Source organism: Pleurodeles waltl, chromosome 7 (assembly GCF_031143425.1).
Source record: "Pleurodeles waltl isolate 20211129_DDA chromosome 7, aPleWal1.hap1.20221129, whole genome shotgun sequence".
Lineage (NCBI taxonomy): Eukaryota > Metazoa > Chordata > Amphibia > Caudata > Salamandridae > Pleurodeles > Pleurodeles waltl.
The window spans coordinates 541164857-541192220 of record NC_090446.1 but is presented as its reverse complement, the minus strand read 5'-3'; positions in this window follow the sequence as shown (position 1 = coordinate 541192220).

The following is a 27364-nucleotide window of genomic DNA, read 5'->3' as shown; positions in this document are numbered from 1 at the left end:
CTTTCAGCAGTAAGTGATGCCCTAGATGCAAATGAGACTGTTCTTTCACCATTGGTGTTTTCTGCTATAAGACTGTTCCTGTAGCGTTCCTACTGGTGTCAACCACTAAGATACATTGTTTAAAGTGAGAGTAAGGTAGCAGGAGAGAGGCACTGATAATGACTTTTTAGTTTGTTAAAGAATAGGGTGTTATCATTTTTCCACACAAATTTCACACCTTTTTTTTATTAGGGCTCAGACAGGAGCAGCTTTTAATGCAAAATTTTCAACAAAACTTAAATAGAATTCCCATAGTCTTAGATAGAAAAAAATGTATCCTTGATTGATACCTGTACATTTTCACTGAAATAAAGCACATTTTCTTTTGGTCGAATGCCCTTATGATCAATGGCATGCCCTAATTACTCCACATCTTGGGTCAACAACGTACGTTTTTCCATCTGCAAGGTCATGCCCTGCGCATGCAATAAGTTAACTCTTTCCAACCTGCTACTATGTCTGGGAAAACCAAAATATGTCCAGGAAACCTTTTACGCCTTATTGCTCCCCAAACAACATAAACATGAGTTTTTGTAACATAAGCAGCTGATGCTAAACCGAAGGGCATGCGTATGCATTCAAAAGCACCATCTGGGGTTATGAATGTTGTCAAAGCGGTGATATGATGGCCCCAGTTCCACTTGATGGTATGCTGATTTTAAGTCTAGAAACGTAAAGTACCTCACACCCTCCATTACGGCTAAGAATTCCTAAATTTTTGGAACTGGTTGGCAATTGATCTTGAATTGTTGACTAAGGGATTTCCAGTCAGCACACAATTGTAATGAGCCAAAAGACCTGTGGGAACCCATTCACTTGAATCAACTGGTTCAAGGTCCCTTGTGCTTGCATATCTTTTAATAGTGAGCTTAATTCTCCCATCACACTCGCGGGTGCATCTCTCACTTTAAAGCATACTTACAAGACCCTTGCGCCTCCTTGCACCACATTAGCTTATTTTTTTTACGCTAATGAGGTGTTAAGGAGGTATTTTTGTTGCGCCATATTTACAGCAAGCATTGCACCCCTTTGAAATCCCTTGCGCCGCATTATGCCTGCACCAGGCATAATGTATGCAAGGGGCACATTCCCCTGTTAGGAAGGCCAGAAAAAAGTAAAAAAATATGCGAAAAATGGCACAGTGAAATCTTGTAAAGTTCACTGTGCCATTTCTAGCATCATTTTTAACTTCTGCCTTAGGCAGGCGGTAAAGTGACACTCCCATTGTATTCAATGGGCCTCCCTTGCCTTTGTTGGATTAGTCCCATAATTTTTGGTGCTAATCCACCAAAGTGCCACAATAGCATCAACATTTTTGATGCAATTGGCCTAACTTGCGCCATGGTGTGCTGTATTGTAAATAAGGGGCACACATGGTGTCATTAGGGGGGTGCTATGGGGTGCAAGAAAAGTGACGCATCATCTATGATATGCCCCTTTGTGTGTAACAGGAACAGCAATATCATTTAGTTCAATTTTGTGAGAGACTCCTGATACCATTCCCAACTTCTTTATGAAATATAAACTTAAATTTCAATGTATGTGTAGCTAGCCATACAGTATATAGGGATGCATCAGGATTGATTAAGGACCATGCCTAGGTTTCCCTAATGATTCCACCCTTAGGTTAATGTCTCCACCCTTAGATGTGTTGACCTTCAATGCCTCATAGGAAATATCTAGCACTAATAAGGAACCACATCAACATATCCAGTCTGCTGACAGCAACCAACAAAACCCAATATGTCCCAATCCAGAAAAAGTGGAAGAGACGATAAATGAGAGCAGAGAAGCCCAAATAGCTCAGAAGCTCGTAGCCCACTGTGCAAGAATATATAGCACTTGGTTACTCCAGGTGTCCTTCCACAGAAGTGCTCGGCAGGAAGAGTATCTGGGTCCAATCGGCAATAAAGCTCCTCGTCAGATTCAAGTATGGGTGGAAGTTGATCACAGTTAGATATGGAAGAGTAATTATAGATTAAAGGCTCCAGCTTAGTAAGGCAAGCAGATCTTCCAAGGAGATAGGGAGCAACTGCCTCTTTAAACGCACAGAGCTGCAATAAATGCATGAGTAATTATCCATGTAACAGGGTCGATGTCATGCAAAGCGCTTGTCTACTGCCCAACGAGATCACACTGTGTAGGAAATAAAAGAAAAAAGTAGTACAGAAGCCAAGCGGAAAACGTGGAGCCTTGTATGTTTTCAGTAGTGTACTGGTGCTCTCAAGGAGGGCTAAACTCCAGAAAAGGCATGACGTATGCATGCCTTTCACTAATGAAATCAAGCAAATTTTAAAAGGTAAGCCCAAAAACCAACCAAACTGATGGGCGTGACATGGGTGAAGTGAAAAGCCCACAAATAGATTACAACAGGGGCCAGAGCCCTTGTGCACTTGATCCTAACAAGAGAGTGCCTGTAAAAAGCTGTTAACACAGACACGCTGTGAAAATACGCTGTACTAATCAGAACATAACTAGGCCAGAGTACTTGTCGAAACGTTGCAACGGTTAACAATGTTTAAACCAAGTATCAGCTAAATAGAAACTGCAGCAATCCTTGAAATAATAAAGCAAAAACAAAAGCAAATGTGAGCACACTTCACTGTACATGCTTTATGGGGATAGGCAGCAGAGCATACCAAACTACACCTCATGCAGGTACCTTTGCTCCCAAGTGCTCTACCTTATTTTGTAAGCCTAGGACCTCATTATGAGTTGCTCTTTAATTGCAACGGGACCAGTATCAACAGTTAGGGGCATATCTATGAGAAAGTGGCGCATCGGTCCCGATGCACCACTTCTCTTGCTTCACCCTTACCCAGCCTAACAACACCATGCTTGCTCCATATTTACAATACAATGCACCATGGCAGTTGTTACCACAACAGCATCAGAATGATTGATGATGTTGTGTTGCTTTGCTGCACTACATCAACATTTTCGATTCTAATGCAGCAAAGCAAAGGGAGGCTGTTAGAAATGGGGTTTTTGGATGGCAGTCAGGTTACCCTCTGTCCAAGCAAGAACCCTCACTCTAGTCGGGGTAAGTCACACACAATCCAAATTATCCTGGCCCACTCTCTGGTAGCTTGGCACTGAGCAGTCAGGCTTAACTTAGAAGGCGATGTGTAAAGTATTTGTGCAATAAATCATACAATAACACAATATAGCACCACAAAAATACACCACACAGTGTTTAGAAAAAAATATATTATATTTATCTGGGTATTTGCAGGTCAAAACGATCAAAGATGCCATATGAATTTGTATAGATATCACTAAAAAGTGTCTTAAGTCTTTAAAAAGTAAACAAAGTCTCTTTCAAGCACAAAGTACCTGGTTTGGAGTGGAAAATCTCTGCAGAGGGCCTCAGAAGAGAAGATGCAGGAAAAAATGATGTGTGTGTTGGTTACGCCCCTTCACACACGGACTTGAGTCGTTATTTTTCACGCGGGGAGACGTGCGTCGTTCTACGGGAGGAAAAATGGTGTGTGCGTTGGTTTCGCCCCTTCACACACGGACTTGCGTTGTTATTTTTCACTCGGGGAAGACGTGTGTCGTTTTCCGGCACTCAGACCATCTCCTTCTATGGTTCGCGGGATTACCAGATGTCCCAGGGTCTGTGCGTGGATTCCTCAGCTTGTTATCCTGCTGCGGGTCGTTCCGAGAGGCTGTGCGTGGAATTTTCTTTCTCACGGTAGGCATTGCGTCGATTTCCCCTCTGGCAGTCGGGCGGCGTTGTCCATGCGAGACCGTGCATCGAAGTTCCGGTCGCACCGCAGGCATCGCGTCGAGCGGCTACTTTCTGGATCAGCATGCGGTGAATTTTTCACCACGGAACAAGCTGTGCGTTGAAATTGTCGGCACACGAAGAGTCCAAATGAAAAAGAGAAGTCTTTTTGGTCCTGAGACTTCAGGGAACAGGAGGCAAGCTCTACCTAAGCCCTTGGAGAGCACTTTTACAGCCAGACATGAGTTCAGCAAGGCAGCAGGCCAACAGCAAGGCAGCAGTCCTTTGTAGAAAGCAGACAGGTGAGTCCTTTGAGCAGCCAGGCAGTTTTTCTTGGCCGAATGTAGGTTCTGGTTCAGGTTTCTTCTCCAGAAAGTGTCTGAGGTGGTAGGGCAGAGGCCCTGTTTTATACCCAAATGTGCCTTTGGGGAAGACTTCAAAGAGTGGCTTAGAAGTGCACCAGGTCCCCTTTCAGTTCAATCCTGTCTGCCAGGGTCCCAGTAGGGGGTGTGGCAGTCCTTTGTGTCAGAGCAGGCCCTCCACCCTCCCAGCCCAGGAAGACCCATTCAAAATGCAGATGTATGCAAGTAAGGCTGAGTGCCCTGTGTTTGGGGTGTGTCTGAGTAAATGCACAAGGAGCTGTCAACTAAACCTAGCCAGACGTGAATTGTAAGGCACAGAAAGATTTAAGTGCAGTGAAATGCTCACTATCTAAAAGTGGCATTTCTAAAATAGTAATATTAAATCCAACTTCACCAGTCAGTGGGATTTTGTATTACCATTCTGACCATACTAAATATGACCTTCCTACTCCCTTCAGACCAGCAGCCTCCACTTCAACAATGTATGAGGGCAGCCCCAATGTTAGCCTATGAAGGGAGCAGGCCTCACAGTAGTGTAAAAACGAATTTAGGAGTTTTACATTACCAGGACATGTAGACTACACAGGTACATGTCCTGCCTGTTACCCACACAGCATCCTGCTCTAGGGGTTACCTAGGGCACACATTAAGGGTGATTTATATGTAGAAAAAGGGGAGTTTTAGGCTTGGCAAGTACTTTTAAATGCCAAGTCGAAGTGCCAGTGAAACTGCACACACATGCCTTGCAATGGTAGGCCTGTGACAAGGTTAAGGGGCTACTTAAGTGGGTGGCACAACCAGTGCTGCAGGCCCACTAGTAGCATTTAATCTACAGGCCCTAGGCACATACAGTGCACATTACTAGGGACTTATAGGTAAATTAAATAGTCCAAATGGGTATGATCCAATGTTACCATGTTTAAAGGGAGAGAGCATATGCACTTTAGCACTGGTTAGCAGTGGTAAAGTGCGCAGAGTCTAAAAACCAGCAAAAATGAGGTCAGAAACAGAGGAGGAGGAAGGCAAAAAGTCTGGAAAGAACCCTGCAGAAGGGCCATTTCCAACAGAGGCCCATTGATTTTAATGGGTGTGCCATTTTAATTCCTGCTTTAAGCTGGCATTAAGAATGACAGAAAAAATTGTGCAGTGAAATCTATTATGTTTCACTGCACCATTTTTCTGGGACTACCAGTGTCAGAATGCCCCCTTTGCACACATTATTCCTGGTGCAGGTATAATGTGTAAGGGATTGCAAAGTGGTGCAATGCATGCATTGCGCCACTTTGTAAATCTGGCGTAGGGGAAAGGCCACCTAATCGCCACCTTAGTGTTAAAAAAATGATGCGTGGCGGTGCTAAGGCGGCGCAAGAGACATGTAAATATGCCCCTTAGGCCGTTACTTACAGTTACTAGCCCAATCAGCATTACAAGCTGTTTCTGAACATCATTGTTAGAAATGGGCTCTTTGGTTGTCAGTCAATTTACCCCCTTCCAAGCAAGGCCCCGCACTCTAGTCAGGTTAAAGGAGAATCACCCTCAGTTAACCCCGCTCACCCCCTTGGTAGCTTGGCACGAACAGCAGGCTTAACTTCAGAAGCAATGTGTAAAGTACTTGTACCAACACACACAGTAACTCAGTGAAACACTACAAAATGACACAACACAGGTTAAACAAAATAGGTAATATTTATCTAAACAAAACAAGAGCAAAACAACAAAAATCCAACATACACAAGTCAAGTGATGAATTTAAAAAGCAAAAGAGTCTAAAATTCTTTAGAAAACAGTGACGAGTGTGCATAGGAAAAGGCCAGCCATGCGTCAATTTCTCACTCGCAAGCGAGAACGTGTGTCATTCCTCCTCCGGTCAGGTCGGCGTGCGTTGTTTCTTCTCTCAAGCAAGAGAGCAATGTTCTGCGCCCAGCAATGTTGCATCGAAATCCAGTTGCACGGTGTCAAGTAATCGCACTGCGTGGGGGCTTGCGTCGTTAACAGCAGCCGCTGTTGGTGTTGTGCGTCCTTTCTCTAGCCACGTTGCGTGATCTTCCAGCCGTGATGCAGGTGGAGCGTTGACGTTAGCCGCGTGGCTGGCGGCACATCGTTTTTCAGCTACGAAGTGGGTGGTGTGTCAAAAGTTTACCCGCACGGCGGTCTTTGCGTGGATTTCTGTCCTTTTCCACCAGCTGTACCTTTCAAGGGCCCAGAGACAGGTTAGGGCACCACTTGACAGGCAGGCCTCTTAGCAGAAAGCCCAAGGGCTGGCAGAGAGAAGTCTTTAATGTCCCTGAGACTTCAACAACAGGAGGCAAGCTCAGTTCAAGCCCTTGAAGATTCTTCACCAGTGGGAAGTCACACAAAAGTCAGTCTTTGTCCTCTATCAGGCAGAAGCAGCTACTGCAGGCCAAACCAGCAAAGCACAGTCACAGGAAAAGGGGCAGGACTCCTCCTCCAGCTTCCAACTCTTCTCCTTGGCAGAGGTTGCTCTTGGTTCCTGAAGTAATCTAATTTTCAGGGGTTTTGGGTGCTCTTCTTATACCCCTTTCTGCCTTTGAAGTAGGACTACTTCAAAGAGAAGTCTCTGTTGTTTTCAAGATCCGGCCTTGCCCAGCCTGGCCCCAGACACACACCAGTGGGTTGGAGACTGTATGGTGTGAGCCCTTTTAGGCGTAAGGGACCAGTCCTCCCCTCCCCTCAGCCCAGATGGCCCATCAGGATATGCAGGCTACACCCCAGCCCCCTGTGTGTCACTGTCTAGAGGAAAGGTGCAAACGGGCCAACTGTCAAACTGACCCAGACAGGGAATCCACAAACAAGCAGTCACAGAATTGGTTTAAGCAAGAAAATGCTTAGTTACTAAAAGTGGCATTTTCAAACACACAATCTAAAAACCAACTTCACTAATTGATGTATTTTTAAATTGTGAGTTCAGAGACCCCAAACTCCACATGTCTATCTGCTCCCAAAGGGAATATGTGTTTTAATAATATTTAAAGGCAGCCCCCATGTTAACTTATGAGGGAGATAGGCCTTACAACAGTGAAAACCGAATTTGGCAGTATTTCACCGTCAGGACATGTAAAACACATAAGTACATGTCCCACCTTTAACATACACTGCACCCTGTCCATGGGGCTACCTAGGGCCTACCTTAGGGTGACTTACATGTGTAAAAAGGGAATGTTTAGGCCTGGCAAGTGGGTACACTTTCCAAGTCCAATTGGCAGTTTAAAACTGCACTCACAGACACTGCAGTGGCAGGTCTGAGCCATGTTTACAGGGCTACTAATGTGGGTGGCACAACCAGTGCTGCAGGCCCACTTGTAGCATTTGATTTACATGCCCTGGGCACTTCTAGTGCACTTTACTATGGACTTACTAGTAAATCAAACATGCCAATCATGGATAAGTCAATGTACCTATATAATTTATACAGGGAACACTTACACTTTAGCACTGGTCAGAAGTTGTAAAGTGTCGAGAGCAAACAAAACAGCAAAAATAGAGTCCAGCACACAGAAGCAACCTGGGAAGGAGAGGCAAAACATGAGGGGAGACCATGCCAATGATGTCAAGTCTAACAATCATTGAGCTGTTTATTTCAGATTTTGGCTTAATAATGGAGATAAAAGCTATGGTAAAACTATGGAGGGGCAAGGGGATGGTAAATAGGGTTTTAAGAAGTGACGGAGATTGTTGCCTCGCAACATATGAGGATACATGTTATCAGTGTATGCCTCATTCTTTCCTTAAAAAAATATTGCTTGCAGCACTCACCTTGACTTAAGTCCTCACACCCTATAGTAGTACAAAGTGGACACTTTTAGAGGACTGTCTCAATCGGATGGCATCGAGGGATCTCAATGAAATATATAAAATCCTCTCTAGTACCCTCCAGAAGGATTTATTTGGTAGTGGAACGTTCAGACTCCGGCTTTAAACTTTCTAATTAGGGTACTTTGGCCCTCATTATGACATTGGTGGTAAATGCCGCTTAAACCCGTGCTGACGGCTGCCAACTTACTGCTGTGCTGGTGAATATCCGTCGACCATATTATGACACACACACACCAATCCAACAGAATACAGCCACATACACAAATCCGCCAGACCAAAGGTCAGTGGAAAAGTGGCGGTCCCAAAACCCACACCATTACGCCAATAGAACAACGCCCATCACATTATGACCCACGAATCACCACAGCAGACATTCAACGGCGGTAAACCATTGGCGGTACATACCGCTGCGCTTACAATGGACACCCACAGACAAAACAATACCACATTGGCAAATTCAAACATCACACACGTGACACCCATACACACACCTCACCCACACACCCACACATCCACACCACTATAAAACGCACACCCACATTACCCACAACCATTTACAAATACAAATCATTGCCACAAGACTGACAACAAGACCACTGCGACAACTAGACACACACACAACTCACACCCATACACCCCTCACGCACTCCACATCACACACCCCAACACATTACCCAACACACCCTCACCAACACACATCACATAACACCAGTGGCACCACAAAGGCATCCCTGTTTCACTGAGGAAGAGTTAAGGGTCATGGTGGAGGAAATAGCCAGGGTAGAGCCACGGCTATTTGGAGCACAGGTGCAGCAGATATCCATAGCAAGGAAGATTGAGCTATGGCGGAGAATCGTGGACAGGGTCAACGCCACAGGACAGCACCCAAGAACAAGGGATGACATCAGGAAGAGGTGGAACGACCTAGGGGGGATAGTACGTTCCATAGCAGCAAGACACCAGCTCGCTATACAGAGGACTGGCGGTGGACCCCCACCTCCTCCCCCACAACTCACAGCATGGGAGGAGCAGGTACTGGCAATACTGCATCCTGAGGGACTCGCCAGAGTTGGCGGAGGACTGGGCACTGGTAAGTCAACTTTTCACAATTTTCAACCCCCATAACTGCATGCCATCACACACCCACACCCTCACTCCCATCACTCACGCCATCACACACACTCCACCATCACATCAGACTAATCCTAATGCCAAGCCCTGCATGCTGTACCAATGCATGGACACTCTTCCCAGCCCTGCATGGACACTCATCACCAAAGCATGCACAGCACAGGGAAACTATGAAACTACTATACACCAACATACACAAGCAAAAGCTGGCAGGGGAACTACAACCATAGAGGGGAAGCTACAGAAGTACAAATGTCAGACATCTGAAGCATAATACATGATTTACATCCCACAGGTACCCCAGCCAATGACAGTGGAGAGGAGGTGCCACCACTATCCAGTGCCACAACAGAAGAGGCCCACAGTGATGACAGTAACTCTGGACTTCAGGATCTGAACGACCTACCTGGCCCATCAGGGACCACTGGACAGTCGGTCACCCAAGCCCAGTTACAGACCACCACAGAACCAACACCACAGCACCTACCCAGCGTAACCACACATCTGTCTCCAGAACACGTCAATCAGCAGTGTGCCCACCTGTAGAGGACCCCAGGCCACACCTCGTACACAAGACAATCAGGGACCTGGGGTCAGTGGCAGTGGGCACACCGTTCATGGGATGGAGGCACAGGCCAACAGGGACACTGGGAGGACTGCTGTGCTCCAGGGAGAGGACAGGACCATGGAAACCAACTCTCCAGGAGGCACTCTCTGAGATCCTGGGAGCCTATCAACATTCCCAGGACACGATGGGCCATATCCTAGACAATGTGCAGGAGAACAGGCGGCTGCAGGAGGGACAGTATCATGGGATCAGGGAGGAATTGCAGGCCATTAACACCACCCTGGTCTCCATAGCAGGGGTGCTGGCAGACATGGCAAACATCATGAGGGAGGCAGTGTCACACCAGTGGGCACCTACCACTAGCCAATCATCTGAGCAGCCCTCCACTTCCGTTGCCGCTAGTGGCCAAGCGGCCCCGCCACAGGACCAACAGGCCACCAGCACCCCTTCCCCTGCAGAAGGTGAACCATCCCACAAACGTTCCCTGCAAACCAGACAGAAGCCAGAGACACTTGCCAAGACCACCACCAGGAAATGAAACTCTCCAGATTGTCCCCCATGTGTACCACTCAGTCACCTTGTCCACCTTGAACTGCCATTGCTCCCTTTCCTATGTCCCCATGGACAATGCTCCTGTGCTACAAACAGACTGGAACAATATCCTAGACTTTCCTCCATGATCACCCCATTCCATTGCAATTTCCCCTCTTTAGTTTAGCACTACAATAAACACCCTTGGACAAAACTCGACTACTAGTATTTCATGTATTGCAAATTTGTGTTGATTGAAACAGCTACAACCATTGCAAATGAACTGTACATAGAACAAGCATAGAATTAATGACCTGTAGCTGGCTGTTGTGATCACACCAGGTGAATGTGTCATATCAGCAACATCTGCAAAATGAATATCCAGAGGTAACAGTAAGTAGGGCAAAGAAGTGGGTAATGCCAGCATGGCAATGCCACACAGAATACAACAATAGTCATAGAAATGTAAAGTTGCACTGTCTCACCTGTGTTTCATTGGAAGTACTGACATATCATAGATGTTCTGCTGTCCACATCCTCATCCTCTGCCTCCTCATCCTCACTGTCCTCAGGGTCCACTGCTGCCACAGTGGCATCTCCAGTCCCCTCCTCCTGCAGAAAAGGTACATGGCGTCTGAGGGCCAAGTTGTGCAACATGCAGCAAGCCACTACTATCTGGCAGACCTTCTTGGGTGAGTAGCACAGGGATCCACCTGTTAGATGGAGGTACCTGAACCTGGCCTTCAGGAGGCCAAAGGTCCTTTCAATTATCCTTCTGGTTTGCCCATGTCTCTCATTACAACGCTCTTCTGCCCTTGTCCTGGCATTCCTCATAGGGGTCAGCAGCCATGATAGGTTTGGGTAACCAGAGTCACCTGCAAATATGGAGGGACAACATTTAGCCACACACTATCCTATATGGCCAACACCATAGGCATACGCCAGCAGATACTGGGTGGGAACCAGGGCTCACCCATTAGCCACACCCTGTGCCTCTGTAGTTGGGCCATCATATTTGGGATGCTGCTATTCCTCAGGACAAAGGCTTCATGCATCAACCCAGGATACTTAGCATTGACGTGGGAGATATACTGGTCCGCCAAACACACCATCTGCACATTCATGGAGTGGAAACTCTTACAATTCCTGAACACCTGTTCAGTCTGGCATGGGGGCACAAATGCAATATGTGTTCCGTCAATCGCACCAATTATATCGGGGATATGTACCATTGCATAGAATCTGGCTTTTACAGAGTCCAAATCCTCAACTTGGGGGAATACAATGTAGCGGCACATGTGTTTTATCATGGCAGACAACACTCTTGTTAGCACGTTTGAGAACATTGGCTGTGACATTCCTGCTGCCAAGCCCACTGTCACTTGGAAAGAACCAGTTGCCAGGAACTGGAGCACTGATAGCACTTGCACAAGAGGGGGTACCCAGTGGGGTGACGGATAGCAGATATCAGGTCAGGCTCCAATTGGACACACAGCTCTAAGATTGTGGCCCTGTCCAGTCTATAGGTGAGTATTATGTGTCTGTCCTCCAGTGTAGCCTAGTCCACCAGGGGTCTGTAAACGGGGGTATGTCTCCATCTCCTATTCATCGACAGCTGTAGGTTTCTAAGGGAAACAAGAGTGAGTAGGCTTTCACAAACCGAACAATAGAGCCACAACAGCAGTCCGCAATGTGAAAACATGTTATGGGACAGTGTAATTAGGGAAGTATGTCCCTATTTATCCAGTGACACAACAATAATCGATAGGCCTGTATAACCCCCTGAAATGGCGACCACCTGTCCTGTGAATAGGGACAGGTGGAAGTGAGGTAATGCTGCTGATGTTGTGCGCCGTGGCGGTAGGTGTTTGTGAACCGCCGTGCAATTCCTCATTGGTTAATATTGGGCCCTATGGGGTACAATGGCCAATGGTGATCTACGCCGGCAGTGACGGTATGCACCGCCGCCGACGTGACCTACATTTTCTATCTGATTCCTCACTTGTTTCCTGACCTTCCATAGGAGAGGACCTACACTGCATGTGCTGCTGTGACCTGTGTCTGGAACCTACCATGACCCTTGTGACTGGGGAAAGGGCCCTAGTCTTCACTTCTGAGGAGTTGGAGTGACTGGTGGATGGGGTCCTACCCCAGAATGGACTGCTGTATGGGCCTCCAGACCAACAGGTGAGTACACCTTGTGCGCGATGCATGTGGCATGAATGCTTGGAGTTGTGTGTGAAGGCCCTGTGTAAGGGGGTGGGTGGATGTCCTCTTGGTGGTGTAAATGTTGTGGGCTGGGCCATGTGTGTGCCAATGGTAATGCAAACGGGTATGGTTGCCACTAGTGTGATAGGCTGGACTGTTTGTCTAATGGTGTTCTCCTGTCAGTATTGCCTCTGCAGGTCAGCTCCCATCAAAAGAAGGGAATATGGTGTGCCATCGCCAAAGACGTGGGGATCCTGGGGGTCTAGAGAACCCACAGTCGGAAACAGTGGGAGGACCTGACCTGAGACCCTGGGCACGAAAGAGCGCGGAAGCCCAGCTGCGGATGGCCTCCCAATGAGGAAGGGGTGCCCGTCGGACCTTGGCCCCCCTGATGGTCCGCATACTGCTGGTGGGCTACCCTGAGTTGGATTGGCGCTTGAGGGTATCACAGCAGCCACAAGGGGGTTATCATTGCAACTTACAGCTGGTAGGGTGGTATCTGGGTGATGGCTGTGTGTCCTTGGGTGCCGCTAAGCCAGGCCAGACATAGCAGTGTAGGTCCTCTGGTGGGTGAGGGGTTGAATGGGAAATACTGCTTACCTAGCTTGTTAGTATTCACTCCTGGGCAGGACGGCGTAGGTCCCTGGTGTGCTGCAGTTGGCAGTGTGTGCCCCTCCTCATTCCTTGGTGACTAGCCATTTCACTGGTAGTGCCATGCATAGTGCGTAGGCCTGTTCCCTGTGTGTGAGGGTGCTGTGTACGCCAACAGTGGTGTTGGCGCAGTCATTGACCCTGTGTTTCCTTTGTCTCTCTGCCCCTTTTTTGCTTTGTCATCCTGTCCTTATGAGCATCAGCATCATCTGGTGGAGGAGCAGAGGCACCGGCGACAGAGGTAGCCGCCTCCCACAGGACTCTGGAGGCAGAGTCCACTGACGGTGAGGGCACCAGTGGGACAGAGGGATAGGGGAGCACCACGGCAGAGACTGGAGTGGACAACACAGACTTTGATACCTCCTCCGATGGGAGCTCCTTGGTTGTGGTGGACACCTCTGTGACCAACCCAGCTACAGGTACAGCCATGACCCCCCATACCAGTACAGCCCTCCCAGTAGCCCCTCAGCAAGTTGGCCGTGCCCACTCACCCAGGAAGGTGGGCATATCCTTCGCCTCAGGCACCTCAAGCCTTGCCCCAGTGAGCCCTGCTGCCATGAGTGAGGAGGCTATTGACCTCCTGAGATCACTCTCTGTAGGGCAAACAACCATTGTGAATGCCATCCAGGGGCTGGCAGCTCAGATGCAGCAATCAAATGCATTCCTGGAGGGCATTCATGGTGGATTGGCGGCCCAACAGGGAATGATTGAGGCTCTGGCCTGCTCTCTGATGGAAGCCATTGTCCCTGTTTCAACTGTCCCCCCTACAAATTCCACTTCCCAGTCCCATTTTCCTCAACCCCAACCCATCCCAAGCACACAGGCAGAAGAGCATGTACACAAGACAACACCCAAGAGTGTCACAGGCAAACACAAGCACCACACTTCATTACACAGGCACTCACACAAACACCATTCAGTTGCAGACACAACAACATCAACTATCTTCAATGTCTCCCCTCCTCCTCCTCCTCCACCTCCCACCCAGTTGTGTCTACACTCACACCTGCATGCACTTCATCAATATCCACTACCAGCATCATCACCACACCAAGCAGAACACACACCTCACTGGCAGACACCTCCACAACAGCCATGCACGCATCCCCTGTGTCCTCTCCCACCGTGTCTGTCCAACCCCCTCCTAAAGTGCATAGACGTAAGCACTCAGACACCCAACAGCCATCCACCTCACAACAGCATACAGCCCATGCACCTGTACCCAAATCCAGCAGACAAACCCCTCCAACAACCACTCCCTCATCCTCCACTCCCATTACTCCTCCCTCTTCCCACCCCAACGTCCCTAAAAAGCTTTTCCTTTTCATGATTGACCTCTTCCCTACCCCTACCTCCCCGTCCTGCATGTATGAGCAGGGTAGCAAGGACCCAGCCCAGCACCTCAGACAAACAGTCCATAGGCCCAGTGGTAGCACCACCCACTCGTGGTGGTAAGGATTCCAGGCCAAGAATACTGAAGGGGAAGTAGCCTGCACCAGCTGCAAAGAAGGGGAAGGAGCCTGCACCAGCTGCAAAGAAGGGGAAGGAGCCTGCACCAGCTGCAAAGAAGAGGAAGGAGCCTGCACCAGCTGGAAAGAAGGGGAAGGAGCCTGCACCAGCTGCAAAGAAGGGGAAGAAGCCTGCATCAGCAGGCAGAGGGGGGAAGAGCCCATCCACCAGTGCCAGGAAGGGTAAGGGATCCCCAACCCATGAGCAGGAGGAGAAGAGGCAATCTACGCCAGCGGAAGCTGCCAGCCAAACACCGCCACCAGCAGCAGCTGTCACAGGGCCCCCACCACCAGCCATGGTTGTGCAGCCATTAGAGAGTGCAGGGTCTGAGCAGGAGCCTCCCACAACCACCACCACAGTGCAGCCATCTGAGGGTGCAGGGGCTGAGCAGGACCCTCCCACAGCCACCAACACAGTGCAGCTATCAGAAGGTGTAAGGGCTGAGCAGGAGTCTACCTCAACCACCACCACAGTGCAGCCATCAGAGGGTGCAGGGGCTGAGCAGGAGCCTCCCACAACCACCACCACAGTGCAGCCATCAGAGGGTGCAGGGGCTGAGCAGGATCCAGCCACAACCATCACCACCACAGTGCAGCCATCAGAGGGTGCAGAGGCTGAGCAGGACCCTCCCACAACCACCACCACAGTGCAGCCATCAGAGGGTGCAGGGGCTGAGCAGGAGCCTCACACAACCACCACCACAGTGCAGCCATCACTGCCGGCGGATGCCATATAGTCCAGGCTCCAAGGGCTGCTGTGTGGCCTGACCCCACCAGAACCAGTGGGAAAGACACCCGCTTGAGAGACTGTGGCCTTGCACTCCCCAGGACAAAGAGCAATGGGTATGTTGCCCCCTCCAGAACCAGTAAGCAAGACACCCACTTGAGAGACTGTGGCCTTGCACTCCCCAGGACAAAGAGCAATGGGCATGTTGCCCCCTCCAGAACCAGTGGGAAAGACACCCACTAGAGAGACTGTGGCCTTGCACTCCCAGGACAAAGCAATGGGTAGGTTGCCCCCTCCAGAACCAGTAAGCAAGACACCCACTTGAGAGACTTTGGCCTTGCACTCCCCAGGACAAAGAGCAATGGGCATGTTGCACCCTCCAGAACCAGTGGGCAAGACACCCACTTGAGAGACTATGGCCTTGCACTCCCCAGGACAAAGCACAGGGCATGTTTCCCCCTCCAGAACCAGTGGGCTTGTTCCCACATCTGGCTGAGGTGCCCCCCCCGAGGGGCCTGCCTATTTAACAACTGATGTCCCTGCAGTGCTCTATCCGGATTGGTACAGGATTCGAGCGGGCCTTGGACTGTGCCCTGTGGGCCCTTTGAACTATGAACTGGGCAGTGTCCCTTTATTATACAAGTGTACAGATCTGTTTCATGGCCAAATCAGATTTTTTATTTTATCGTTGGACTGATTACAATCATTTTCGTCAATTCCTTTTGTCCTTGCATTATTCTGCAGATTTTCGTGGTCAAATTGTTTTTGTAATGCAAATCGTTGTGTGTATGGGGTGTGTATGTCGGGTGTGTGTGGTGTATGTGTGTGTGTGGCACTCTCTTTTTCCTCCCACCCTGCCTTGTGTGCTAGGCGGCTGTACTCACCGTCGTCGTCTTCGCCGGCGTTGGTGTTCCAGGTGGAGCATAAGGTAGAAGACTTGCAGTTCGGGTTAGATGGTGGTGTGGTTCTTCCCTGTGTCTCCAATGGTGAGTCTTTTCTCTTCTGTGATGTGTTCCTCCAAGCTTTTGATGGCGCTGGTACCGTCCTGGAAAAGGTGGCAGAACCATGTGTCAAAATATGGTGGGCAGGACTTTGTCTTCTGCCTGGCTGTATGCGGCTACTGCCGTGGTGACTGTTGTTTCCACTCTGGCGGTCGGCGTGGTACATTGGCTGTCTATCGGAGATATCAATGCCATGGTTATAATTTGGTGGTAATTACCGCCAGTCTGTTAGGGGTATTACCTCCACTTTATTACTGACGGCCAGGGTTGTAATGAGGGCCTTTATATCTTATTGAGAGGCTCATGGCCATTAGATAAGTAGTGAACACTTCTTAACAAACAGAGCAACCATAGCTTAGTGTGGGAGCTAAGAGATCTCTGGGAGTGCAAGACATTTCGTAAGGATAGTACCCCATAATAAATTCTTCTTGTGGGCTCTGCAATCAATTGACTTAACAAAGCACTGGGATAAACTGCATGATAAACAGTCAAAATGGGTTCCTGTTCACCCATCAGTGGCTTCAAACATTTAGTGGTGTCTGCACATTTCTGCGGGAATGTCCTCTCCACCAGCCACATTTGCACTTTGCATTTATCACTGCTACTGCAGTGTATAGCTGGAGGCACACTGCACACTGCAGGAAGTTCACCATTCGTACCCTGTGGGACAAGCGAGCGACAAAATTGTGTTGAAGCCAAAGGCCATCATCTTGCTGTGGAGGCCTTAATTGGAGTGTTAATATTCAGGACAGTGATGGCCGTTAGAGATAACACAATCAATCTGTGAAAGCACAGGTCACTCATTCTCCACAGCTCTGCTGGGCTTCTATAGCTCTGCTGAAATAGACTCTTCAACTGGGCACAATCTTGCTAGTATCTTTTATTGTGGAATCAACAACACTAGAGTGAACACATTTAAAAGGTTTCTCCATGAGTCAGAGAGTTGGAGCTCTTCCAAGAAGTGATCAACATCATTTTTGGGGCTCAGCGAAGGCCTCCCAAAGGCATTTTTGTACCTCACCAGAACACTAAAGGCAACATCTTTGTATCGTGGCTCAGCAAAAGACCCACTTCCCTAGAGGAAAGCCTAACAATGACCTGGCCAAGGGTATTCTTATACACCCTGCTTCCATTTCCCCTGATTCTAAAGATTCTTCAGAATATCAGGGAGGGCTTTGGGTACATAGGGGCATATTTATACTCTGTTTGCACCAAATTAGTGTCATTTTTTTTTACTCTAATTCGGTGCAAAACTAACTCCATATTTATACTTTGGTGCTAGACCCCTCTAGCACCAAATTTATGGAGTTAAAGTCATTTTTTGAAAGTGGAGACCTACTTTGCCTTAATGAGATGCAAGGTAGGCGTTCCCGTGCAAAAAATGACTCTATGGCCTTAACGCCATATTTAGGGGCATATTTATACTCTGCGGCATATTTATACTCTGTTTGCACCGAATTAGTGTCATTTTTTTTTACTCTAATTCGGTGCAAAACTAACTCCATATTTATACTTTGGTGCTAGACCCATCTAGCACCAAGGCCCTGATTCAAACTTTTTTTGCACCGCATTAACGTCATTTTATGACGCAAAAGTGGCGCAAACGTACAAAATATTGGCCCTTATTTATACTTTTTGCTGCAAAACTGCACTAACTCAGGGGCATATTTATACTCCGTTTGCGCCGAATGTGCGTCAAAAAGTTTGACGCACAATCAGCGCAAACGGACCCCCATATTTACACCCTGATGCCCGAGCCCGCGGACGACAAAAATCCGCAATGTGCGTCATTTTCTGGAAGCGGCAACCCGCCCTGCATTAATGATATGCAGGGTAGGCGTTCCCGTCCAAAAAACGACGCACACACCCGTGCGCCGTATTTATGCTTCCGGGCAAAAATTACTCTCAGCCGGGAGGCGGAGTAAAAAAAGGACGCAAAGCCCGATGTGCGTCAAAATTTAACGCCTGGGTCAGGTCAGGCGTTAAAATGGGGCAAACACACCTGTATTTAATCAGAACACACAGAACAAACAACAGAGCAGCAAAGCAGCAGAGCAGCAACAGGGAGACATGGAGGTGATTTTTATTCAGCGTGCACGTAGACGCAGAGCCCTGCAGCAACAACAGCAGCTACAACAACAACAGCAGGGACCCCAAAGGCAGCGCAGAAGGCAGGAGAGGATATTCCGCCCAAGAACAACCCTGCATGGCCTCAGGGAACACGACATCATACAGAGGTACCGGTTGAACTGGCAGGCCATTCAGCAGCTGTTGAGAAATATTAAACAGCATTTGGCCCCCACTTTGGTGACACCCCACACCATACCAACAAAAACAAAGCTGCTTGCCGTACTTCACCTGCTGGTAAGTGGCTCGTTTCAGACAACTGGTGCCCTGGTTGGTGGAATATCACAACCATCATTCTCTGGATTCCTGCCAAAAGTACTGGATGCCATCATTCGCCTGACACCCCGCCACATCTGCTTCCCTAACACACTGCAGAAGCAGCAGGAAACTAAACAGGGGTTCTACGCCATCAGTGGCTTCCCACACGTCCTTGGTGCAATCGACTGCACACACGTATGCCTTGTGCCACCTGCTGCAACAGAACACCTCTACCGCAACAGGAAGCACACACATTCAATCAACGTGCAGGCCATAGTCGATCACCAAGGATTGATCAGCAACATCGTGGCTAAATATCCTGGGAGTGTACATGACGCATTCATCTTCAGTCACTCTACCATCAACCAACACTTCCAGGATGGACGGTATGGCAATGGACTACTTGTTGGTAAGTACAAAAATCCAACTTTTATACACACTGCACAGCAACCCTCTAGGACAAACAACACATACACCACAATAGCAACACCTAGCCAGGAACACACTGAGGTCCTCACATCACTAGCCATGTTTCTTAAGTCACCATTGAACCTGTCACACATTGGAATTTACTCCACAGCTTAATGTGAAGACATTAATGAGTATGGTTGCCTAAATGTCACCTTGCAAATTGGAAGTGTCACAATAACCTGTACATTAATTCTTTGCATAAGTCTTAAGGTATGGGATGTCCAGGGTACTTTCATATGAACGTGTTAACTACACTTTCATGTTTTAACTCGGCATGGAACTATCATCTCACCCCCAGTGAAGACACATGGACACGTGTATCACAAGTCACAATGCTAGGGAGGGCACACTGTTCTGAAAATCCAAATACATACTGCTGACAAACGGTTAGCTAACAAACACTTGCTCAGCCAAGGAAAAAAATCAATGCAAAAGTTTTCTCCTACAAGTATAGGTTGTCACATTAGTACACAAAAGAGTCACAGACAACACAAGACAACTACTGCCATCAAAGGTCTATACAAGAGTGCCTCCTACATCTAATTGATCCCATTCTGTGTTTCTCTTTCAGCTAATCAGGGGTATGGCATCCAGCCTTGGCTAATGACACCATTTGGGAACCCAACTACTGCTGCAGAGCGGGCATACAACGACGCCCATAAGAGGACACGCAGCATTGTTGAGCGGACCTTTGGGATCCTAAAATCAAGGTTCCGCTGCCTTGACATCACTGGCGGTAGCCTACTATATTCCCCAGAGATGGTCTGTAGGATCATACTCACTTGTGCCATATTGCACAATATTTGTGTAAAAAGGAACATTCCCCTCCTTGAACCAGACCCAGACATGCCTGAAGACGACGAAGAGGAGGATGCTGGCCTGCAACAGGAGGGGGAACAACCAAACACGGCTGCTGGAGTGCGTAGGCGCCACCAGCTTGTAAATAATTTATTTTCATAATTTCTTATATCACGTCTTATTGCACAATTGTAAATAAACACAGATAACAAACACCACATCATGCTTTGGCCTATTCATTTCTGCCCACCTTTAGTTTGAATTTGCTGAAGAAGAATGTCGTCTCATTGAGCAATAATGACATAACACTCATCACTCAAAAAACATACACCACAAATGTCTGCACAGAGGCTATGATGTTTCATGATACATTACCATCCACAGAGGCCAACAGGAGTACAAATGTGGCAATGACACATGCCTGATCCAGACACCTGAGACATTCTCTCACTCAGCACAAAAATGTAGCTCATTTGAAAGTCTCATTACACTTGTTCAGTGACAGGGTGGGACCATCAATGTGTACGTGACCATGTCCTCAATGGCTTCTCTCAATTTTTGCTACACACAATACCCAATTGGAACAAGATTAGCTGCCACTAACTCATGAGGAGACCTTGAAGATACAGTGACAACATACACCCAGACAGTTGATAGTGGATCTACATTCTCCCACACATATAAACATATGTCATCCAATCAACCAAATATTTGCAAGCAGCCGATCACAGTAGTGTCCCAGTTCAAACCTAGCAGGAAGAATGTAACATGCCACTAAACCAGGTAACGCATAAATGGCCACATACATCAACAACCTATTTGTCATCAGCACATGAGGAACGCCGAGATTTAGCAAACATAGTCAGTGCAAAATGGTATGTCAGATTGCTCCAAATAATCTATAGGGCAAACGTCAAATGGGCTAATGGGATGATTGAATGGCTAACAGTGATTCATACCCTATGGCCTTCCATGAGCCTGCTGCTGCAGGTTTAGCATAACAGAATAAATGAAAGCCATGGATAAATTAGCAAATCTGGAAGGGCAAACCCTAGGGTGCTGGGGGCCTAAGTCCACCTCTACCGCCCCCCAAATATACATTAATTATGTACATGTGAAGTAAACACATGCATAAGGCGCATGTGTGGCCTACATGTCAAAAGTAAATCACATATAAGATACACAAAATCATTATTAGGACATGGTTAGCCCCATAAAAAGTGTAAGTGACAATTGCACTACCTGTTTGGACTATAGATAAATGCATTACCGTGATAAATGTGGACACATTTTTGAGAAGGAATACATCCTGGTATCCCATTCATCATTTCAAAATAGCCATCAGCAATTACCCAAAATATGTGTACAAATATGGTTAATAAACATTTTGAGCAATCATAAATAGTACAGTGTGAATGCCTTCTATGCATCCAATAAGGGACATGTGTCATAGCTAACCACAAATGTGTATCACATAGCACCGTTTGGTCATGACAAAGTTCCTTTCACAACTTGAAAAAATGAAGACATTTTTGTCAAAATGCGTCATTTTCCCACGCATACAGCATGGGCGTCATAATTTTTTGACATACAGGAGTGCACAGAATGCAGAGTCAAAAAATATTATATTACAAATAATAAATTAATAAGCTGCATTACATGTCCACCATATTTTCTATGATGCGTCATATTTCCACGCATACAGCATGGGCGTCATAATTTTTGGACGTACAGGAGTGCACAGAATGCAGAGTCAAAAAATATTATATTAAAAATAATAAATTAATAAGCTGCATTACATGTCCACCCTATTTTCTATGATGCGTCATATTTCCACGCATACAGCATGGGCGTCATAATGTTTTGACGTACAGGAGTGCACAGAATGCAGAGCCCAAAAATATTATATTAAATATAATAAATTAATAAGCTGCATTACATGTCCACCATATTGTCTATGATGCGTCATATTTCCACGCATACAGCATGGGCGTCATAATTTGTTGATGTACAGGAGCGCACAGAATGCAGAGTCAAAAAATATTATTAAAAATAATACATTAATAAGCTGCATTACATGTCCACCATATTGTCTATGATGTGTTATATTTCCACACATACAGCATGGGCGTCATAATTTTTTGACGTACAGGAGTGCACAGAATGCAGAGTCAAAAAATATTATTTTAAAAATAATAAATTAATAAGCTGCATTACATGTCCACCATATTGTCTATGATGCGTCATATTTCCACGCATACAGCATGGGCGTCATAATTTTTTGACGTACAGGAGTGCACAGAATGCAGAGTCAAATATAATTTTGATATTTGGTTCTCATATTTGCCAGCATATTACAATTCTACTCTAGAACTGTAAACTCAGCCTCACACAAATGTAAGGGAACAATGAACAAATTAGTTTTGACTCCGCATTATGTGCACTGTTATGCGTCAAAAAATATGACGCACAATCTGTATGCGTGAAAATATGACACATAACGGAAAAATAAAAACGGCGGACATTTTATGCAGGAAGTGATGTAATAAGATATCCTGTTTACATAATCTGTACTGTGAGTTTACTTTCACTTTCACTTTGCAGTCTCAGATTATTCTAGACTGTGTGGCTGTGTGAAAAGTGTTGTCCTGTGTTTTACTGCTTTTGTGTCCTGTGGACCTTGTATATTGTGCTTTTGTGATCATAGTCTTGTTGTCTAATATTGTCTTAGTCTGTTTTGTATACTTTTGTCAAATCCAGTGTTTCTTTGTTTTGTCTGTGGGAGTCTGTTCTGGGTAGTTTAAATTTGGGGTTAGTTGGGCTATTTTTCATAATTTTTCTTTTTCCTTCACTACTCTACCTTTCCCCATTTCCCAATTTTACTTTTTTGTCTAATTTTTCACCTTTCAAATAGTAAATATGTCAGGTAGGCCACGGCTTGCCAGGATGGGTGAGGAGGAATTGGGGGGATTCATTTGGCTTGTTTGCCATTTCCTCCCACTCATGCTGGAGGCTGGGGGCCGTGTGATACAGGGGTATCACACGGAGGCACGTAAAGTCTGGTGGGGGAAGGTGCGCCATCACTTGGTCCGGGTCTACGGTAGCATTAGGAATGAGCATCAACTCAAGCACCGCTGGGCTGATCTGATATCCAGGGAGCAGGATCTGCTGGACCACCTGGGAATCAGGATTGGTGGCCATGTTGGTGAGTACAAATCAATTACATGTGAATAATTGAAAGCTCTGTGGGGACATGTGATGATTGTTACCCAATCTGCCAGATAAGTAGCTGACTGTGTGTAATGCTAGGGAAACCTAATGTGTATTTGTTGTACAATGTGTAGGAAGACCAATGCTAGCAGTCAGATGGCTCATGTTTTCAACACATACCGGATGCCTGTAGCTGTATGTAATGTAGTGCTGCCTTTGTGTCAGACAAGCGACACGTTAATGCCTCTATTTGAACTCTACAGGTAATAATTGCCAGTGAAAAAGGGATGTTAAAACATCATACCTACATATGTAGACGCCATAGCTAGACAGAAATTTGTAAAACCATGATGATGCTATAAATGAGTGGTACCTTCACGTCACATGAAGTTAGCTATGTTGTCCACACATATGTCACATGTGTGTCTGGTTGGTGTGTGTTGAAAATGTCCACATAGCCTGTTTGAGTTTGAGGGGTCATGCAGTCCTCAAGTAACCAACTTTTGGATGTCTCTCTGGAATGCACATGATGAGATGAATGCAACCCGATATTGTTGGGGCATACTAATGGAGGTGTATCTTTGACACCACATGACTGTCCTGGCCACTGCATGTGTGTAGTAGGGTGTGTAACTGTAGCAAGAGACTCATCCAATGTAAATGTTGATTAAAAATTCATCCATGCAGTATGAGCATGTGTGAAAGTGTATCATTACGCATGTCATATTCACACAGTGTCATTGTAACTGCAATTGTTTGTCAGTGCACGGAGTCTGAGTATATTCTTCCTTTCATGCTTTACAGGTGGACCTGCACCGTACACCGTGGGAGAGGTGGCACATTTTGAGGACCCCGATACCTACAGTGAGTGTGGCCTGAGTGCTATTTTTATTGTTTGCTAGTGATGCATGATGGACTACTGTGTGTTCAACAGAATTCAAGATTTGATGCGCTGCCCGTTCATTGGCATTGTTGCTTTAGTGGGATTTCAAATATCACTTCTGTTTCTGTAGACCAATACTTAGCCATCTCTCAGATTTAGGGGCTGTAGGTCATTCCAGTCGGCCCGCTATGGGGAGTGGGATGAGTCATGTGGAATACACTGGTTAATGTAAGAGTTGCTCTGGGACTTGGCTTGGACTAAGTCTGCATATCAGACTGACATTCTCCCAGATAGCTTCTGCAAAAGGCTTGTATTAAATATGCAGCTTCCTAGTTGAGGATGGACTGAGTACACTGTAGGTTGGATCTTCCGGGGCCATGTACTTCCAGAAGTTGAACTAGAAGTGTGTGGGACTAGAGTGCAATGGCCTAGGTGTTCATTCGACTCATGATCATGGGTGTTCTTGCTCCTCTGTGTGTGTGGTAAAATATGCCTCACTGGTAGTATGTGATGTTGGCCTGAGTCAGTGCATTTTGACATGTGTGGACCTTGGATAGGACAATGTTTGGCTGACTCCAAAGTGTTGCTAGCCCTTCATTGGTGTTGTGTGTGGAGCCAAATACTTGTTGACCTTTCTTTACACTCCTGGGTGTGCATTGAATCTGGGATTGTTGGTTGTTCTTTCCACCCCACCCTCAAAGACTGCCATGTGATTGGGAATAGGGTACCTAGGACTGTAGCAACCAGTATGTTACACATACTTGTGACCTTTTGCAACTTTGTTTAGAACCTAGTGTACACATTCCGTTATGGCCCATGGGTTCAATATTTGCAAACAACAATTTACAAATGGCATTGAGTGAGGGTTGTGATAGTTATCACATAGAGTGACATATGTAGTGAAGTCAGTATGCGGAAGAGGTTCAGCCATAATGTCAGCTGCATTAGGCATTATTTGGATGAGAAGTTTAGGCTGATGTCACCCATCATGTAGAGACATGGATATGCTAGGTGTGAGATGGCCTTTTGTATGCAGGCTTCACATGTACTTCCTCTGAGACTTTCAATGAACTATGTTGTGACTATTGCTGTAACAAATACAGTACAAGTAATGTGCAAATGACCCATTGTGCTATTCCACCCAATGCATTTTCCATGGTAAATAGTTGCCATATCTCTTCACAGCTGCAAACATGAGTGCCGCAGATAGACACCAGTTTGAGAGGCGTGCCATGCGATACTGGCACATCCTGCAGGTGCAGTCGGTGTACAGGAGGATGGCCTGCAAATACCAAGCAGATCGGGCCTCCGGGGCATGGTGGGCCTCACCACAGGGGGGCCCTACATTGCCCACAACAGCCACCACCACCACATCCACCAGGTCTCCCCAAGTGGCCCCAGCAACGGCGGGGACAGTTGACCCTGCCTCGTCATCAAGACCTGGACCCAGCCATGTTCAACACCCAGGACAGTCCAGTGGGCATACAACTACTGGCACAACGTCCACCTCGGCCGGCACACAGACTGCAGCAGCCCCTCCTGTGGACCCAGCCGCATTCCTGGCATTAAGCCGTAAATTGGACAAAGTTTTTACAAAGGTGGACAAGCTAAGCCAGGATGTGGCATATATTAAGAAAAGGGTTCGGTCCATCAGGCGGACCCTACGGAGGGCCAACCTCTAGGACTTTTGCCATGTTTTACTTTTACCCCTCCCCTCTCTCCTCTTTCCTATTTTGTACTGATAGTTGGGTTTTGGGGATTAGTGTTAGGCTAGTATAGGTTGTTAGCTTAGTTAGTGTTAGGGAGGAGGTTGGGGGGTCCTTATTCTTTCTATTTTTCTTTTTTGTGTGGGTGGGTGGGGGTCAATGTTGGGATTCATGTTTGTTAAAAAAAAAAAAAATACAAATATAAAAAAAAATCAAAAAAATATATGATTGTTTAGGATAGTATAGTATGTGTGTAGGTTAGTATGTGTTGTCCTGCATGTGTCCTGTCTCATAATGGTGGGTGGGGGGTTGATGTTTAGATCGTTTCGTTATATGTGTAGAGTAAGTTTAGCTTAGGTTAGTTAGGGACAGTTGTGGGTTAGTAGTAGTCAGGTTAGATTAGTGTAGGTATGACTTTTCCCTTAGTTGCCTCTTGTGTGAATAAATAGGAATACATATATAGTTAACCCTTTGCATGATGCGTTAGGTGCTACTTTATTATGGCCTTGACATCAGTGTAGGTGAATGTTTTTCTATGACATTAGTGTCCTATGCTACCCACCACAGAAAATTGAGGTTTAACATGCCAGCTACCCGTGTGCTAACTTGGTAAGTATCCACCATTTGGGAGACCCACCATTGGTAGTTTGCATCGATCACCAAGGATTTGTGTTGATGAGTAGGTATTCTACATCACAAAGTGTGCTTCCAGACTTGTTATTGTGGGTAATTTAATAGGTCCGACTGCAGTGTGATGTTCAGGGAGATCTTTGTAGATGAGGTGTTGTTAACACTCTTGTCTTGTTGCCTTCATTGCTGACCTAGATCATGTGTGTAATAATTCAGCATGACTTTCCTTCATGGAAGTATACTCAGAAAGGGTGATTGATGCAGTGTTTTCTTTTTTTGTTTGCTTAGATTTTGCTGCATAATTTCATGTTTTAGTATTGCATGGTGCCTACATTTATCAGCCACCATTAGTTGACTAGAATTGCTATGGTTGGAGCATTATTCTGTCCAACACAGCATGATTGTGTGTGGTTTGTCCCTTCATCAGTTATTCTCCTCAGGATGGTAAGGCTATGATGCAATCCTGGCCACTGCACAGATGTATCAGACTACATGATGTCAGGACAGTTGTATTGACAAGCTACAAGGTTGCCACACAGGCACTTTAGAGTTATGTACTGCACAGTTGATGTGTGAAATAACACAGAGACATATTAGGTGTGCAAGTGCTATTTATTGATAGGTGCTGTAGTGCAAAATGTCCATTGTCCATGTTTGCTGAGTCCGTTCTGGTGCATTCTTATATGGTGATCCTACAGAAGGGGTGTGGATGATGCACCTGACATGCTGGGGTGATGTCACAGACAGTGCAGAGGGACAGGAATTGGCAAATAGTAGGAGAGAGACATTCACTGGCAATGGTGACAAGTCATACAGTGGATAGCAGAACAGTCATTGAGTGTAGTGAGACTGGCATTTGACAAAACGTAGGACCTTGGTCAAAGTAGGCCATGGTGCAGGGACTAGTGCTTCCGGGTACTCTTCCGTGAGAATGTGATCTGTTCCATGTCTTCTTCTTCTGATGTGTGTGGTGCCTGGTTTGTCCTTGTTG